At 34.0% G+C, this 15590-nt stretch overlaps 1 long non-coding RNA gene across 1 annotated transcript in view; it reads left to right on the plus strand.

Moving 5' to 3' along the window:
- The first annotated feature begins 3274 nt into the window (after positions 1 to 3274).
- Positions 3275 to 15590, plus strand: part of LOC130855561 (uncharacterized) — a 133731-nt gene continuing 121415 nt past the window's right edge. The window contains exons 1-2 of the long non-coding RNA XR_009054344.1: positions 3275 to 3391; positions 4563 to 4661. This is a non-coding gene — a long non-coding RNA (uncharacterized LOC130855561). The remainder of the gene's footprint in view (positions 3392 to 4562; positions 4662 to 15590) is intronic.

Genomic DNA, 15590 nt, shown 5'->3' on the forward strand with positions numbered 1-15590 from the left:
TTATAATGGGTTATTCCATACTTAGAGTTAACTTGATATCAGTCTAAGTTGTTAAGGTAGTTTTCCTGGACTGGCTTACTGATCTGAGGGAATTAGGGATTGGTACTGTACAGCTTTGAAAGCCACGTATCAAAGATGTCTGTGACAGCCAAAAGTCACCAAGATCCTGTTTGTGCCAGTTCCAATATTAATGAGTTTAAGTGTGTTTTGAATTTTGACAAATAGTTTTAAAATTCTGAAAGTCCTACGCTTTATAGTAAGAAACTAGTCAAAAGCAACATTTTAAAATACAATACATATGATCAAGGCTTTTGTTCTTATATAAACTTGCCTAATTCTTTGTTTTACCCACGAGAATTATTAAAAAAAAACCCCTTAATTTCTAAATTTTACTTTTTGTATAAGTAATAAAACCCTGTTATCATCATTATATGCTAAACACATTTTATATATTATTCCCATTTTACTGATGAAGAATTTGAGGCTCAAACATGGTTAAGTATTTGCTCAGGTCACATAGCTGATGAGTAGTAGAACAAGAATTTGAATTGAAGTATTTGTGACTCCAGAGCCCATTTCTGACCTGTGCTAATTTCATTGCTCCTTATTAAGTAACTCATTATACTACATTTTGATTTTATGACAGGTTAAATCATATCCCCACAGGTACATAAAAATGCATGGAGAAATTCTTACAAAGCATAAGAAAATCTATATAATTTCATGTGTGCTCGTGTCCTAGTATCTTCAGGATGCTATCATTCTCCCATGTTTGATTATGTGATGCTGTATGTATAAATGGCACTATATAGGATGAAGGTTGAATCATATTCCCTTGGAGATTTTTGGCGCTAGGTTGGTTTAGCTGTTAAATAACACTTTTGCTACAAAATTTAAAAATGAATAGCAAGAAATTTTATTTCTGATTTGCAGTCTTTCTTTAGAAAGTTTTCGTCTTTAGTGACTTTCAGGGGAAAAAAATCATAGTTTCTCTTAGTGGGTGTAGTATTTTGCTAGGGCTGCTGTAACAAAGTACCACAAATGGGGGTAGTTTAAGCAACAGTAACTTATTGTTTCTCAGTTCTGTAGGCTAGAAGTTCAAGATAAAGATGTTAGCAGGGTTGGTTCTTTTGAGGGCTATGAGGAAGAGAATCTATTCCATGCTTCTTTCATAGCTTTTGCTGGTGTGTGGGCAGTCTTTGGTGTTCTTTGGCTTGTAGATGCATAACTCTGACCCTTGCCTTCATCTCATGTAGTGTCCTCCCTGTGTGTATTATTGTCTCTTTGTCCAAATTTCCTCTATTTATGAGGACATCAGCCATATTGGATTAGAGCTCTCCCAAATGACCTCATTTTAACTTGATTATCTGCAAAGACCCTATTTCCAAATAAGGTCACATTCACAGGTACTGAGGGTTAGCACTTCAACATCTTTTAGGCGGACACAATGCAACTCATAATATAGGCAGATTCTTCTGACATAGTAGATTTGAAAACTCTTTTGTAGTGGTTATATACATAAATTAGCAGTTTATCAAATCATTGGTGTAATTACAGGCACGTATATCCATAAATGAGTAATCTGAATATTTGTTTTGGAATAGGACTAATTTTGCACTAGCATTCTTTTTTTTTTTTTTTTTTTTTTATTCACTAGTATTCTTGTAGAAAATTGTGGGAAGAACAAACTGGAGAACTATTCAGGAAGGATTTCAATAAATAATATGATTGGATGTCACATTGTGTAAGGCAGATAATGAGCTATTGGTAATGTATGTATAAGATTATTATAGCTGGTGGTATGGTGAGGTTGGGATTTAGGTGGGCATTCATGGTAAGAGGATGTTACAGAAGCAGAAAGGGCATGGGTTTAGGTTCTGATGTAGGAATGGGTATTTTATGTATAGGGGCTGTGGTGGCAAAGGCAGTCTTTGGAGCTAATTATGTTGTCAAGGAATCCTGGCTCTGGCCCTTTAGGGTTAATGCCAGTTGTAGCTTTTAAGTTTCAAGGAATTGCCCTAAAATTTATTTTTAATTCTAACGTGGAAAATTTTGAATATACTAATAATAAGAAGAAAAATATAACCTGTAATCCCAGTACTCAGAGCTAGTCATTATTAACATTTTGGTATCTCAATGTAACTTCTGTGAAATTCCTGCTTTGCTGTTTCATTGAGATTATATCACATAAACAGTTTTCTAAAATAAATTAGTGTCTGTAGTATTCTCTAAATATATATCTGAATTCAAGATCCACTGGGTAACAGACCTAATGGTCATTGGTGAATTGTGTCACCATAGTTCCATAAACCGTTAAAGTCGAGTCAGCTTTGTCTCATGATTTGGTCCCATGCCTCTAACCTTGTCTTTCCTCCGATCTTTCATACTGCTGCCAAGATGTTTTTAATGATCGTGTCATGCTCTTGGCTTACTTCCTTTAGTCAGGACAGAGGTCCATCTTTTCAGCATAATACGGCATCTCTGTGATCTTCCTTCTGCCTTTTTTCCTTCTCATCTGCTACTTTCCCAAAAGCTTCTTGACTTCTCAATATATTGTGTATCCTTTGGCATAGCTATAAATTTTCACCTCTTCCTTCTGCTAAGAATGTCCTTTCTCTTTTTGTCCCTCTGTTCAGCAGCTACTCATTCTTTGGTACTTATTTCACATGACATTTCCTCTCTAAAGCTTTTATTCTAAGACAGTTTCCCTCCCTTTTAGTCTCTGTGACTTCCTAGAAAATTTGTTATAAACTGATTTCAGAGTATTATAATGGCTATTTTCCATCTTTATCTTTCTTATTAGATTGAGTTATTTAATGGCAGGGATCATGTGTTATTTACACTAATATCCGTGGAACTTAGCATGATACCTAGTAGGTGTTTGAGCAAAACATTTGTTGAATTAATAAATAATGTTGTCTTTTCATCATATACTGTCCTTCCAGGAATGGTGGCTGTAGCTAGAATAAGTGATTATTTTGTGGTGACAGGTGAAGGAGTAAGATGACTAGTTCAATTCAACTTATCAAACATTTATTAAGCATTTAAAAATTGTAAGGTGCTCTGCTGGGCATTGTGGAAACGGGAAACTAAAATGAAAAGGAACTTTAGGGGTCTGTGGCCTAATATCCAGTTTTGATGGGAGTTGATGGGGGATGATGATAAGGAATGTAGTGACGAGTTGGCGAGGAGAATGACCCTTTAAAACAGAATTGTGACTGGAAACATTTTGTATAGTGCCTTAAAATTAACAAAGTGTATTTGTTTACAGGTGGCAGTTGACCTACATCACAGGTTGTAGCAGATGTTCTCAACATTTCTATTGAAATTTCCTTATCTCTTTGCAAGAGGAGCCCCAGAGCCTCATCCCTGTGGTAGCTACTATGTTCTGGTATGATGCTGTGCTCTCCACTTCATCCTTCCTGTTCTAACAGAGGATCTGGGTTAGAATTTAGCTGTTTGTTATTGCAAGCAACTAGGTAGAAATGGAAGTGGAATGTTTCAGTAATACTGATACTCTGATTTCTTCGAGATTGTGTACTATGCTTTGTTATTTTTATAGCTGTCATAGAAACCCCAAATAGTGTTTGCCTTGCTTATCATAGGTACTTAGCATTGTGATTTTGTTTGAATTGTATCCAGTTGTTAGCTGCTTCTTACTGATTTTTTTTCTTGTTTTTTTTAATTAAGAAATTAAAAAATATTCTTTTTGGCCACACCACATGGCTTGTGGGATCTTAGTTCCCCAACCCGGGATCGAACCCATACCTCCTGCATTGGAAGCGAGGAGTCTTAACCACTGGATCACCAGAGACGTTCTGCTTCTTAATGATTTTTAACAAATATCAATAACTTACTCCCTTAAATAATAAAGAAGCACAGAACATTAATTTTACTTACACTATGTCTTCAGAAATGTTTAGCTAGCTTCTCAACTCTTATGAAGGAGATTCAACTGGCAACTGATAAAATTCTGTATCAGGAATATTTATTTATAAAACCTCTCTTCTGCATTAACATGAATGAATACGGAAACTGGTAATGAAATTAGTTTTTCTTCATAAAAAGTAGAAGTATTTTTCAGAATTCTGGGAAATGTTGAAATAATTTTGGCTGTAGTCATACTGCACTTAACGCTATTGAGAATATTGCTAACATTAACAAAAATATTCTGTAATTTCCTCAGTTATTGCTACTGGTGATGAGGGATGTAAAGTTGGCATGCTTTCGTGTTTTGAGCATTTTCATTATACACTTCGGATTTTACATGTCAGAAGCAATTTTTGTTTTAGTTAAGTCAGCTGAGAACATTTTTACTTAGAGATAGAGGTCAGGCTATGATTATTCATATTTTTAGGTCAGTGATATATAGAATACAATTAATGTATCAGAGTAAATACACGTGCAATTTTGTATGTAAGTTTTATACAGTATTTATATATTTTTGTGGCTTTTAGTTCATCAAAACACAGTGGTTGTTGGGACCAAGGCATAAATTTCATTTCTGTATTGACATTTTATTTTGTTATTTTCTGTGACCACTGGTAACACTTATCTTTCAGATATAAGTTGTTATTCACCAGGGAGCTTTGGCAAGAGTATGGCTATATTATGAAGTCCGTCTCCACCTCGGGAAAACTTGAAACTCATCTTTATTTATGGTGAGTCAGTGTCATTTTCATACAGAAAAGATCATATGAGTATTATTTTATGTTTTCAGTGTTATCAAACAACAATTTGGTTTAAACTTTGTTTTGTGAGACATTATTAGGAATGTTGAACCATAATGCTTCATTACTTGTGTCTAAAGGATTGCATAAAAGTCAACCTAATAGTAAAAAGAATGGAAGTAATAATTTAGTGTTTATGAACATACCTAAAAGTCGTTTGATTAGCTTCTCTCTCTCACCTCTATTCTTATTTCTATATAACACATTTGCTAGCTAACTTATAGTTCATGACTTTTATTTGAATAAATATTGGCTAGAACAGAATTATGTGTATTATAGGCTTATTTTAAAATATGTTACTGATCTCAGGACTTTTCAAAAATAACTGCAGTGTGATTGTAAAGATTCTCTTCCATTTTCAAATATATGGATTATTGGTCTTTCAGCTGGTAGCCGTTGTTAATGCTTGCTGCAGGTTTGCCATCCCAGAGATATAGTGGATGACTACATATATACTTTTTTTAAAAAATTAATTTATTTTATGTATTTATTGGCTGCGTTGGGTCTCCATTGCTACACACGGGCTTTCTCTAGCTGCTGCGAGTGGGGGGCTACTCTTCGGTACATGGGCTGCTCATTGTAGTGGCTTCTCTTGTTGCGGAGCATGGGCTCTAGGCCCATGGGCTTCAGTAGTTGTGGCACACGGGCTCAATAGTTGTGGCTCACGGGCTCTAGAGCACAGGCTCAATAGTTGTGGCACATGGGCTTAGTTGCTCCATGGCGTGTGGGATCTTCCTGGAGCAGGGCTCGAACCCGGGTCTCCTGCATTGGCAGCTGGATTCTTAACCACTGCACCACTTAGGAAGTCCTATATGTTTACTGTTATCACAAGAGTTAGTAGTGCATCTACGTAGCAATCTGTAGTTCAGGCTAATATCATTTAATGCATATTTAATAATCATAACTTAGTTTTACTATACTAATTACATTTGTGACTTGACCCAACCTTACCTAACCATGCGTATGTGTATATATGTATATATGTATAAGTAACTTGATATAGTTACTGATGTTGCTTTAGCCCTCTTTATTCTAGCTGTTTTCACTTGAGTCATTGCCATTGTCAGGTCATCAAAGTAAATTTTCTTTTACAGTCTTGCTTTACCAGTATTCTACCTTTTTTGTAGTTTTATTGTTATTTTATTTTTATTTTTTTCTTTTGGAGTATAAACAAATCCCAAGGTCAGAGACTGTGGGACTGATGCTCACTGAAGTCAAAGGCCTCACTCTAGGGAGAGAATCCTTATACTACAGGTACCTGTCATGACATGATTATAACCAGCCTTATCATCTATACTAAATCTTTTTGTAAGAGGTGATGAAATAAAAAAAGGAATGACATGGCACTGTATTTAGAGAAAAGGCTTGATTGTACAATTATCCTTTTCCTTAAAAAGGATCCCAATTTTCCTGTAGTAAGATTGGACGCTTCTTCCCATGCTCTGTAAGTAATTAAGTGTAACTTGATGCATTTTTCAGAATCTCTAAACATTATTTTTAGATGATTGTCTCATAATAGTATTATATTCACATTAAGCCTACATCAAGCATTTTCAGTTGGCCTAGACTTTGGAAATTTTTTTAATATTATAATGTAAGTCAAACAAAATTATTTAGTGTATAAACATGAGTTTATCATAAATAGAATAATTTCTATTGTATCTATAATAATAAGATACTATTTATCTAATAATTAATATTTGCTCAGTCCTATGCTAAGTGCTTTCTATATCTCATTGTATCTTCACAACAGTGTTGTGGGGCAGGAATAATTATCTCAGGTTTATAGATAAGGAAACTAAGACTTAAAGAGTTTAATAATTCGTATAAGGTCAGTTGCTGACCCAGAATTCCATCCCTGGACTCTCTGACCTCAGAGCTTCTGCTCAAAGCTCCTGTTTATAAATGCTGTGTTAAGCTAATGAAGCTTTTATGTATGCAATTCAAGACTGGGCTACTTTATTTTTGAAACATAGTCTGGCTAAGTCACAATGATTTTGTACTACTGACTGAGGTACACCAAAATGTGTCTGGGTAAAACATTTGCTTTTGTGACTTGATATGGACATAACTTTGACAGTCTGTCAGTATATTATCCATGCTTAATATTGTGTGTGTATGCATATGCATATATCACATGCATGAATTCTTTAAGTAGAATCTTGATGATACCACTTAAAGTAAATTCGGTGTATCTTTAGTGTCTGCCCCACTCTTCAGATAGTAGAATTGCTGTTCAACTCACAAGTTTGCTAGAAGCTGAGACCTTTGTTTTAGGAGATTATTTACGTATGAACATAAAAGAGGTAGGCCAAAATGGTGATATTAACTCTCTGTCAGATACATAATGAAATGTGAAATGTTAGTTTGACCGTTGTTGAAGAACGCCAAATGCATAAATTATTTACACATTATGAAAACCTATGGTCCTGTGATTTTTATGCTTAAAATTCTTCAAAGCTTTCTGTTGTTTATAAGATATATATTGTGTTAGTGTACATATAGGGCTTTTGTTATTGGGCCGTTGCATAGTGCTTCAGGCACTATGGCAGCCTTTTCTCCCTTACCACCCATCATATATATTCCTTACATGTTGACTTCAGTTAAACTGAATAGCTTGTAGTCACCCTACTGTAATTGGCTATTTGATACTTCTTCTTTATTAATATTCTCCTTTTTACCATTATGATCTTTCCTTCTTGCTTCCTGATGAATATGAACTTTTCATTCAAGGTTCAGCTTTGGTCTCTCTCTGAAGCTTTTCATGACTACTGTCCTCTATCATCATACTTTACATTCTTTGAGCTTTTCCAGTATGTAGATCTATTCTAGAACCTATATTTTATTGTACTTATTTACCTATGTGAATTTTTCTAACTAGACGATATATTTCTTTTTTTAAAATTAATTAATTTATTGGCTGCATTGTGTCTTTGTTGCTGCCTGCAGACTTTCTCTAGTTGTGGTGAGCAGGGGCTACTCTTTGTTGTGGTGCACAGGCTTTTCATTGCAGTGGCTTCTCTTGTTTCGGAGCACAGGCTCTAGGTGCGTGGGCTTCAGTAGTTGTGGCACATGAGCTCAGTAGTTGTGGCTCTTGGGCTCTAGAGCACAGGCTCAGTAGTTGTGGCGCACAGGCTTAGTTGCTCCATGGCACGGGCGATCTTCCCAGACCAGGGATCAAACCTGTGTCCCCTGCGTCGGCAGGTGGATTCTTAACTGCTGCGCCACCAGGGAAGTCCTGAGACTATAGATTGCTTAAGGGCAAGTACAAAGGCTGCCTGATTCATTTTTACATCCCCAGTTTTTAGCACAATATCCGACACATAATAGATGCTTAATAAGCATTTGTGGAATGAGTGGTTAATCTCTGTAGGAAAGAAAAGATGATCCTCACAGTTGGTGTGATAATGGTGATCAAGTGGTGAATTCCAAGGTGGAGTGCTGCTACACTTTTCAGGGAACATTCAGTGTGAAAAACAGTATCTCTCCTGAGGTCTCACCATAGTTGTACTTGCTTCTTGGAGTCAATATTTTATATGCCTGGAATTTTGTTACCTTAAACAACATTTATTATTGGAAATTAACCCACAAAACTTAGATAGTTGAATTTTTCATAAATATTGGATTTCAATAATGAGTAGAATAGGTCTTGGCTTAAGGACTTATTACTTTCCTTAAGAAGGGCCACATGTGATCTGATGTTATAATCAGTCTAAAGTTGGATAAAGAATTTTCTGCTTGAAAATTGTGAAAAGTAACTCAAAGAAGAGCCTATTTGTTATTACATTAAAGTTCTATTTGCTTTAAAATTGTGTAATTCTTATGTCATGCCATCCTGATTAAAATGCTAGTAATGACCAGTATTATCAGAGTGACAAATTCTTACATAGTTTAGTTTTACATTTTGAAAAACACTGATTTGTCATATTGTCCCTTTAGTTATATGCTAAGCTTTAAGTTGATTTATTTTTTTATATTTGTAATTTAATAAGATTATACTAATAATTATAGTATATATCAATTATATAATTCAATATATTATAATAACTTAATATTATATTATGTATATTTAATAAGAAATATATATTATTTAATAACATGTATTAGAGGTCAAATATTCCTTGGCCATCAGCTTATGTTTCAGTTTTAACTGAGGAAATAGTATACAATGAAGCTATTAATAGGAAGTTTATGGCTTCTGATAGTAACAAAATTCTGTTAAATGATTTTACTTGTTTTAGACTAGATAGAAACAACTTAAGAAGATATACTGAACCAGAAAAAGCTATCCCGAAATAGCATATTCACTAAATAATTTAAATAAAATAAGGCAAGTGTTGAGGGAGTTGGAAGGAATGAAATTTTCTTTGCTAAAGCTATAAACACTAAGACTTTTAATTTCTAGGAAGACATTAAATACTTTGGTCATTCAACTTGTATATCCTTTAGCCTATTTAAGAGTCAGAAACTTCTAAGTAAATATGTGTTGTTTAATTTGTGTTGCTGAGAAACAGCAATCAAAAGTGGCAATAAAAGTCACATAATGAAATAAGAATACTAAAAAAAATCCAGGGATTTTATTGTGGCTCATTATTCATTCCATTTCTGGCAGTCTTCCTGATTACAAATCACTTGATTGACTAACTAGACATTCTCAAAGTGAATTATGAATCAGGTTCATTTTTCCTGGTTGATAGTTGGCACATGCTGCAACTCATACTTTGTGATTTATCAAATTCTTGTAACAGTAATAAAAGATATAATCAGCTCTTTATTTCAGGAAAACTAAATTGCCTTTTCAAAAAATGAAATGCAGTTGCTAACATTTTAACAACACAATGTAATTCCTGCTTTTGTTTCCCAGGGTGGAAATCACAGTGGTGACGTTATTTTTCAGATTAAAAAAAAAAATCTTTAGAATGATTTTCCATCAGGCATAAAACTCCTATTGATATCAGTCCCATAGGCTGCTTGGGCAGTTGCCTGAGTCTAGGTTGCAAAAACAGTTACATTTCTTAGTATTTGAGAAATACATGTTGGAGGAATTGTACATTTTTAACATTTTCCTTTGTAGGAAATGCACTTTCCCCTAAATACCTAATTCATAATGAGGACATGATGTTGCAAACTTTAAAATGTGAAGCATTTTAATGCTTAGTAATAGAGAGGGTCTCTTTTTGAGTAGGAAAAGGGTCCATAGTGACCTGAATCTTTCCATTCATAAAACCAAATCGAGAGGGTCAATTCTGCTTTCAAATGCATTTTGTTCTCTTTTGACTTAGTAAGAGTTCCTCATGCATAACTATACTGGCAATTGAATGGCAGAAAATTCCTGTAGTATAACTGCATTTTCTTTGATCCCATCCACCCAAGCAATTGAAAATAAAATGCTTTTTATTTTATTTCATGCTTCATAATGTGATATATTCAAAATTTGAGAATTTTGCACAAAATTCAGTCATTGCCATAGTAAAAGTGAGATCCTGTCATTGAAAATTCTGAGGCTTGAGAATGTAGGGCCCCAATTGTTTAACAGTATTATTATGAGATCCTCTTACTAATAAAAATATTGTATATGATAAAGTAATTCTGTATTACTTATAAAGGCAAAATCATCAAAGTTAACGGAAGCTTTGACTATATATGGATCATAGAATTGTACTGCCATAATTTCCCTGTATGTAAAAGCACAGTAATTAATACCTCAGAGTTCCAATGCCTTTTAACTTACTTTCTTTGCTTTCTTTTATGAATAAGATTTATTTATATTAGAACCAAAAATTGTTTTATTGCTATTTCATTGTCTTTAAAAATGTTTTATGAGTTTTCTTCTGAATAAAATTCTTCTACTATATTAATTTCTATGAAAAGATGGAATAGTAATTTATAATTACACATAATTTTATAAACACAGCTATAAGCTTTTAATTTTAATGTTGTGTTATCTTTAGAGTTGTCTAAAGTTCTTGAATTTATGCTTTAGTCACCTTTAAATTTAATTTTTATCCCTTAACACCATTAATTATGTGCCTAGTAGTTAAAATTGCTATTAAACATCTTTTATGGGATTAGAATTTTACTCCTGATTGGGCAATGAATTATATATTTAATCACTTATTGTATTCATTTAAAAATTATGACCAAAAGATTAATTCTCCAAAGATATTTTTAACAATATAAACCATTCTAGTAGAATTGGAATTAAGGAATTAGAATTGGAGAGACAAAGGATCAATTTACTAATTATAGGAAAAAAAAACTTTAAATCTTTTATGACTTTGGTGGATTTTGTGAAATGACCATAAACTAAAGTGGGGCCATAAAATACTGTAATTTTCCAGCCTGGCTCAGTGCTTTTTACGTCTGTGACATACGTGTACATTTGAAATCTAGAAACATTTATTGTACTTCCTTAGGTATATTGAGGTAAGCAATATACGGTAAAATGGGCTTTTGTTGCTGTGACCTGGCCATAAGACTTGGGAATAGAAGAAGACTGGGATGGAAAGAAGGAGACAAAAATATATTTTTTAAGCCACATAAATGGCCTGAATTATTTTGATCATTTGTTTATGTTGACTGAATAAAATACATTTCTAGATTGTCTCCATTTTGTGATGTACAACCTGATTGCTTACATTAATTGATTCCCTTGAACAATTTAGCATTAGTATAGTCACTGAGAGAGGGAATGGAAGTATATGGAGATTATGGGAAAACTGAAGGAAAATATTCAAGAATAAATTTCTGGTATTTGCATTTCTAGGTAAGTGTTTAAAGAGGTCAGGATGCCCAGTATAAATAAAGTCTGCCAAAAGCTTGTGTTCCAGAGTTTACACTTTAACCTTTGATATTTATTCTCCCTCCCTTTTCTTACTAACTGTACAAGAAAATAAAATTTGCATTTTTGTAACATGGTCCAGGTATCTCATTTTACATAAATATATATTAAATTTCTCAATATAAACATTACATTGGTGTCCCTATTTTAGTTTTGTACAATAAAAGTGACAATTTCTATCCTGGTAATATAAAGTGAATTTTCAAGTGACATCTGATATATTAAAATTTATGGCCCTTTTGAATATTTTTGGTTAAATCCTTCCTTGGCATAGATTTGATAAACTTTTTATTTCTCTTGTTTAGGTATATGCTAAAGGGTAGAACTACAGATTAATAGGTGTGGAGTATACAATTATGATATCTTACTTTTTATTACATGAACACTAATATGGTATAAGTGCATGCTGTATGATTTTAGGCCTTTATGCTATTGATGTTATGGAAAATCTTTAAAAAAATTCTTTAAGAACCTCCTTTTGGACTTCCCGGGTGGTCCAGTGGTTAAGACTTCACCTTCCAATGCAGGGGGTGTGGGTTTGATCTCTGGTCAGGGAGCTAAGTAAGATCCCACATGCCTGCGGCCAAAAAAACAAAACTTAAAAAACAGAAGCACTATTGTAACAAATTCAACAAAAGACTTAAAAAAAAAGAACTTCCTTTTAATTGAGTTTAATGATATATGGTTAAAAATGATATATATATATATTTAAGATTTAAAAATTTAAAAAGAAAATTTTTATTTTTCTTTTATTTATTTTGGCTGCATTGGGTCTTCACTGCTGCGTGCGGGCTTCCTCTAGTTGTGGTGAGTGGGGGCTGCTCTTCATTGTGGTGCACGGCCTCCTCATTGCGGTGGCTTCTCTTGTTGTGGAGCACAGGCTCTAGGCATGCGGGTTTCAGTAGCTGTGGCACAAAGGCTCAATAGTTGTGGCTCACGGGCTCTAGAATGCAGGCTCAATAGTTGTGGTGCACGGGCTTAGTTGCTCCACAGCATGTGGGATCTTCCTGGACCAGGGCTCGAACCCGTGTCCCCTGCATCGGCAGGCAGATTCTTAACCACTGCGCCACCACGGAAGCCCCTGATAAATGGTTTTGATGCTGAGAAATCTGTATTATTATGCAAAAAGATTCAATGAACTTGAATTTTGAAGGTGATAGATGCTGGCTGGAATCAGTGATTTAGAATTGATATCAAAGAAGAACGAAAAAGAGAAATTTTGTTTTACTTAAAACTAAAGGTCGAAAACAACATATAACATTATTTTTGGTATATTCTACTTTTGATGTCAACTTTGTACTTTCAAGCCTCAAAACAAATCATTCACTTTAGTTGGTGTATTAGTTAGGGTTCCCCAGAGAAACAGAAACAATAAGATATATAAAACATATACATATACAAAAACATGCAATTATGATCTGTTTTAAGAAAGTGGCTCACATGATTGTGGGGACCTACTAGTCTAAATTCTGTAGGGCAGGGTGGCAGGCTGTAAACTTAGGCAGAAGATAATGCTGCAGTCTTGAGGCAGAATTTCTTCTTCTCTGGGACTTTTGAGTTTTTGTTCTTATGGCCTTCAGCTCATGGGATGAAGCCCACCCAAGTTACTGAGGATAATTTCTGTTACCTAAAGTCAGCTGATTGTGGATGGTAACAGTATCCACAGAATACCTTCACAGTAATACCTAACTTAGTGTTTGATTAAATAACTGTGTACAATAGCATAGCCAAGTTGACATATAAAATTAACCTTCAGAGTTGGTCATTAAAAAAAAGTTTATGTTACAAGTCACAGAAGAGCCTAGGGTCAAACTATCAAACTATCACCACAAAACATATTAGGCAACTTTCTTGAAATGAAAATTGTCAATTCCAGAGATAATAGCGGATATCTATTTGTTCATTAACTAATATTGACTGCTCTATATGTGCCTATACTGGGAAGGAATGGCATGCAAAACCATGAATGAACTCTACTTTCATGTAGTTTACTGATTAATGTTGATGCTTAGGAAAAAGGCAAAAAGACAAGCCCACTTGACAAAAGCCCAGTTTTACTCTGACTTGCCTTATGTAAATTTCTGTACACAAACCTTATGATATCTCAATGTGTAAAACAGTCAACTTTCTCTTTATATTACTTCCATATTGTTCTTTAGAGATTTCTGAGAACAGTTTTGGAAAATTTTCTTATTTTAGTTCATTGGTACTGTGGAACTGACTGTTCTTAAAGCACCATGCCCTTTAATCTATCTGTAGAAACTCCTCTCTGTATCAATTTATGTTGCCCTCATGTTTGTTTATTATGTGCTGTAATAGTAATAATAATAAAAACTCTTTTAAAATTGAGAGCTCATTACATGCTAGATACTTTATAAAATGTCTTTCTAATTCCTTTATTCATAGTTCCATTTTAGAGATGAGAAAATTGATGTTCAGAGAGGTTAAATAATTTGCCCATGGTTATACAGCCCGTTGGTGATGGAACATGACTCAAACTCAACTCTCTCTGAATCTAAAGCCCATGGTTTTTTCCTATCCTACCCAACTTGTCTTTGTATGAAACTTCTTAGCTTGGCTAGTGGATCTCTTGGAACAGCCTATATAAATATATATTTCTTAGAATATAAGGATCCCTGCTAGTTTTCATTATAATTTAGGGCTAAATAAAAGTTTCTGTCTTCTACTGAATATACAACTTTTGGTAAATGACTAAAATGTGCCTTTTCCCTTTTTGCCTTGGCTGCCTCTAAGCTCAAATTTAATATTAATATTACTCGCTTTTAGTAATTTCCTCATCTGTGGTTCCTTGTGCACCCATGTTCTACATTTGTTCATTTAATTACTGAATTCTCCTTTATCTTTAAATTAACCCATTGCATAAATTGTTTTAAATTATAAATCAACACAGTCTTTTAAAGAAGGGAGGTATGGATTATAGATAGATGAAAATGAATACAGAACATTTATTTATTGTAACCTGATTGTTTTGTTTTTTTCTCTGATGTGTCCACATACTTAAAACAGTACATAACACATAGTAGATGTTAATGAATGAGTGCATTGAATTCATTTACTTTCTCTCAGACATCTAATTGGTTCTAAGCAGAGTTTAAATTTGGTTATATTTCATACATTTACTGATATGGTAGACTTTGGTGTCCTATTTTTCACTTCCCATTTGACATGTCTTTTCTATTTTTCTCTCCATTTTTGCTTTCTTTTGGATTGATGTGATTAATTTTATGTGTCAACTTGACTAGGCCACAGGGTGCCCAGATATTTCATCAAACATTCTGCTGTGTCCATGAAGGTATTTCTGGATGAGATCAACATTTGAATTGATAGACTGAGTAAAGCAGATTGCCCTCCTCAATATGGGTGAGCCTCATCCAATCCGTTGAAGATCTGAATAGAACAAAAAGGATGAGTAAGAAGGAATTCCTTCTGCCTTATTGAGCTGGGACATCTGATTTTTTTCCCCACCCTCAGACTCAACCTGAAACATCTTCCTAGGTCCCAAGACTACTAGCTTTCAGACTGGAACTATGCTGTTGGATCTCCTGGTTCTTAGACCTTTGGACTTGAACTGGAACTATATCATCAGCTCTCCTAGGTCTGCAGATTGATGATTACAGATCTTGGGACTTGTTCAGCCTCCATAATTGCATTGGCCAATTTCCTGTAATAAATATTTCTCTTTCTCTCTAGACACACAACCCCTCCCCCCCCATTGGTTATGGTTCTGTTTCTTTGGGTAACCCTGACTAAATACAATTGATAACTTTTTTATTATTGCATTTTCCCTCTAATAATTTAGAAGTTATACATTCTGTTTATATTAATTTATTGGTTAATCTAGAAATTATGGTAAATGTAATTATCAAAGTCTCAAGTTAATCATTACCTTTAATTTCCTTCTGGATAATATAAAGACTTTAGAATACTCTAACCCCAATCCCCCTTTTCCTGAACATTGTTGTGTTATGTTTATTTTTTAACCCCATGAAACTTTATTA

The sequence above is a fragment of the Hippopotamus amphibius genome, chromosome 1 (assembly GCF_030028045.1).
Source record: "Hippopotamus amphibius kiboko isolate mHipAmp2 chromosome 1, mHipAmp2.hap2, whole genome shotgun sequence".
NCBI classification, from domain to species: domain Eukaryota; kingdom Metazoa; phylum Chordata; class Mammalia; order Artiodactyla; family Hippopotamidae; genus Hippopotamus; species Hippopotamus amphibius.